Raw genomic sequence first — 4,696 nt, forward strand, 5'->3', positions numbered from 1 at the left:
AAAGATGACCGGTAAGGGGATCTCAACCCTTGGCTTGGTGTTGTCAGCACCACACTCAGCTAGTGAGCAAACCGGCCATCCCTATATAGGATCCGAACCCGTGGCCTTGGTGTTATCAGCACCGCACTCTACCGAGTGAGCCACGGGCCGGCCTTCAGTGTTCCTTTTCTTTAACATTTTATTTATTAATGGTACAAACATTTTTTGCTCTCACTTAAAAAATGTAATGAAAATTCTAAAAGGACTATAACTGAAAATGCTTCATCCTTTTTTTAAACTATTTGAATTTTTATTTTTTTAAAATGCTTTTCTTACTCTTTTTGGCAGCTGGCTGGTAGGGGGAATCCAAACCCTTGATCTTGGTGTTATAACTGAGAAACCAACTGAGCTACCCGGCTAGCCCTTCTAACCATTTTTAAATGCACAGTTCCATGGCATTAAGTACATTCACAATGTTGTGGAACCACAGTCAGTGGTCTTAAAAGATCTTACTAATCCAAAAATACTTTGAATATTTTAGGAAGTGATACAACGCGTCTGTAGTCCATATTCAGCCAGTTTGCAACTCTGTATGATACAGTGCTACCTCTCCCGGGTGAACAAGCCTGCAATCCATGATCCCCTCTTCTTTGTAGCCCCTCTTCTCATGCCTTGGCTGCTCTGAGGGCCCTTTCAGCTCACAGTCTTTGATTCTAGACTAAGGGTCCCTTGGTGGATAAAACACTAAGGCAACTAGTGTATAGCTGTGTTATGACACAAAAAACAGACACTTGATCTGGGGGGAGAAGGCAGCAGCTACAAAGTCCTTTTTTTGCAAAGATTAATCTCCCAAGCATCTGCAAGTCGTTGGGGTCTAGAGGGAAAGTATACCTGGAAGAAGGCACCAACTGCTGTCTGAGAACCTACTGTCTATACATGTCTACCATATAGACTATAGCAACACTGTCAGCCAGAAAGGGCAGGAAATCTATATCCATATTCCCAACTCCTAGGCCCACTGGCTTAGTGATTAAATGACAATTTACAAGCCACTAATGAGACTGCTGGGCAGTCTGAAACTCAGAATTCTTGAACTTTACTTTTTAAAAAATATTTTCCCCTGTGTTTCTTTTCTTAATACAAATTCATTATAGAAAATATGGCAAAGAGAAGTACAAAACAGGAACTAAAAATCACCCACAGTATTGGAATGGGTGAGGGTAAGTACACATTGATCTGGGGATATGAGAATGCAGTTGATAAAACTTTTTTGAGAGGCAAACTGGCTATTTTCATCAAAATTTTAAGTGAGCAGCAATTCCTCATGTAGGAATTTATTCTACATAAAATTTTAAGCAAAGATGTATGTGTATGGATTGTCATTACATCATTAACATCATTAAAAAATAGGAGACAACCTATATGTCCATCAGTGGGGGACTATATCAGTAAGAAATATGTAAGGGGCAAGTGACAGGAAGTCTGAATAGCAGCAGGTATGATAAAGATGGACTTACATTTCTCACATAGCAAGTCTGGAGGCCATTTGGGGCTGGCATTGGTTCAGTGACTGCACAGTGTCAGAACCAGCATCTCTGTGATTCTCTTGGCATTTCTTTTTTTTTCTTTTCTTTTTTTTTTTTTTTGGTGGCTGGCCAGTATGGGGATCTGAACCCTTGACCTTGGTGTTAACAGTGCCACTCTCTAACCAAGTGAGCTAACCAGCCAGCCCTTCTTGGCATTTCCTTCATGTTTGCAAGATGGTGTACTTGCACTCTGGATATCACATAGGTGTTCTAGGCAGGAAGAAGAAAGGAGTGGTGTCTGTCCCATTTGTGAGGAAAGCAAAAGCTTTAATAGAAGTCTACTAGCATACTTCTGCTTTAGTCTCATTGACTTTTCTTGCAGCTGGCCAGTATGGGGATCTGAACCTTTGATCTCAGTGTTACAAGGCCATGCTGTAACCAACTGAGCTAAGCAGCCAGCCCAGCTTTTGTATCATTGGCCAGAGCCATATCATACAGGCACATATGACTGCAAGAAAGGATGGAAAGCAAGTGCCTTGGATTGAATGTCCCCCAAAACTTGACGCCCACTGTGACAGTATTAAGAAGGTGGCAAATGCTATTGTAGTCAAAAGGTAGGGTCTTGAAGAGGTGATTGGATTGTGAAGACTGTACCCTCTTGAATGGATTAATCCATTCTTGGAATAGTTGGTGTGGTTCTGAGGGCTTTAAAAGGAGATCGCATTAGGAGCTATCTCTCTCTCTGCTTCTCTCTGCTTTCATTGCTTCATCTTGCAACATGATACCCTGTGTTGATGAAGCCAGCACCAAGGAAGACCCTCACCAGATGCATTCCCTGGACTTTGGACTTCCCAGCCTCTGAAACTGTAAGCTACAAATTTCATTTTCTTATAATTCACCCAGTTCCAGGCATTTCTGTTATAAGCAACAGGAACCGAGTAATGTAGAAAATTGGTACCAGAGAACTGGGGTGTTTCTTATAACAAACACTTGAAAATGTGGAAGCAGCTTTGGAACTGAATGTTAAGGAGAGGCTGGAAGAATTTGAAGGAGCAGGCTAGGAAAAGCCTAGCTGCTGGTGGGAGTTTAGAAGACAGGAAAACAAGGGAAAGTTTGGAACTTACTAGAGACTTGTTAAATGGTAGTGAGAAGAATGTTAATAGAAATATGGACAGTAAAGGCCACACTGAGGAGATATCAGATAGAAATAAGGAGTTTATTGGAAACCGGGGCAAAGATCACCCTTGCTATGAACTGGCAAGAAACTTGGCTACATTCTGTTCATGCCCCCAAATATTATGGAATGTGGAACTTCAAGGTGCTGAACCAGAGTATTTGGCAGAAGAAATTTCTAAGAAGCAAAGAATTCAGGAAGCTGCATGGCTACTTGCAGCAGTCTATGCTGAGTTATGGCAGAAAAAGCATGATATAAAGCCAAGATGTATAACTAAAAGGGAAGCAGAGTGTAAAGATTTGGAAAATTTACAGCCTGGCTATGTGGTTGAGAAGAGAGCAATTTAAGGAGAAAAATACAATGGTGCAGCCCAGAGACTGTTTGCTAAGGAGATTAGTACAGAAGAGAAGGATTATCAAGAGAAGCAAAAAAAAAAAAAAAGACCTTGAAAGGCATTTCAGGATCTTGGAAGTTTGCTAAGGAGATTAGTACAGAAGAGAAGGATTATCAAGAGAAGCAAAAAAAAAAAAAAAAAAGACCTTGAAAGGCATTTCAGGATCTTGGAAGCTGTGTTTTCCATCACAGGCCCAGAGGCCCAGGGAGACAGAATTGTCTTAGAGAATAGGTCTAGGACACCCTCCATAAGCTCACTGCCCAGGGCCACCTTGGGATGCTGCTCCCCACACCAGCATCCCAACTGCTTTGGCTGCTCCAGCAGTAACTAAATTAGCCCCAGGTGTGGCTGGACCTGAAGCTTTGGAAGACTCAAGCTGGAAGCCTTGGCAGCATCCATGTGGTGTTAAGTCTGTAGGCTCACAGAATGCCACAGCTGTGAAGGCTTGGAGGCCATTTCAAAGGATGTGAGGAAAAGCCTGGGGGTCCCAGTAAGAGATCTGTCACAGGAGCAGAGACACCGCATAAAGACTTCATTAGAGCAAAACCAAGAGAAAACGTGGGGTTGCAGCTGCAGCAAAAATACCTACCAAGGCCATGCCTAGTGGAGCCATGGGAGTGGGACTGCTATGGAGACCCCAGAATTGTGGAGCTATCAGCATGCAACACAAGCCTGCAAGAGCTGAAGCATGGCCTCAGACCAGGAAAGCCATAGAAGTGGAGCTTCCTGAGGATGTGGGGACCCAACCTCTGCAACAGCATGCAGAGGACATCAAACATGGAGTCAAGGTACATGATTCTCCAGCTTTAAGATTTAATGCCTGTCCTGCTGGGTTTTGAACTTGTTTGGGACCTGTTACCCCTTTCTTTTGGCTTATTTCTGCCGTAGGGACTGGTGAAATAAGTTATGGCACAACTGAATAATAAGAACACTATGTAGCACTAAAAAGAATGAAGGGGATTGATATGTGCTATTAAGAAATAATCTCTAAGATATTTTGGAAAGTGGGAAAAGCAGGGTGCAAAATTGTGTATAGTATGTGTATAGTTTAAGAAGGAGAGATCATGGTAGGAGAGAGACCTGCTTTTCACTGTATACCATCTTGTGCTATTTAAAAATTTTTAAACAGTATGCACATTGGGATATTTCCTACAATCCTGCACCCATCCAAGATAACTTCTAGTAACATTAGCTGTAGTTCACTTCAGACTTATTTTTATGTAAATACATAGAACTTATGTAATATTATATAGGAAGTATAATCCCATACATATTCCTCTCCTCTTGGATAGGTCTTCATTTGCCATCTCTAATGGGTCTCCATAATGCTGTCTTCTCATTGAATTACTCTCTCTCTGCTAAACCTCCCCCACCCCAACCCCCAATTCTCTAAGCCATTCACTCATTCACTCTACTGCCTTGGGTGGCTTGCCCTGCACACTGTTGCCTTTGCCTTTGGGAAGGATTTCCTTCCCTCATTCCCACTCACCCACCCCCACCCCTGTAGCAATCTTGCTATCCCTAGCCCCAGTGCACAGTTTTTCCCAGAGCTACCAAGATGCTAAGCTTTGCCTTCTCTGGACCTAAGGCTGACAGCACCCTCTTTCTCTTACCTACCTCCTT

This window comes from Galeopterus variegatus, unplaced genomic scaffold, assembly GCF_000696425.1.
Source record: "Galeopterus variegatus unplaced genomic scaffold, G_variegatus-3.0.2 Scaffold8001, whole genome shotgun sequence".
Lineage (NCBI taxonomy): Eukaryota > Metazoa > Chordata > Mammalia > Dermoptera > Cynocephalidae > Galeopterus > Galeopterus variegatus.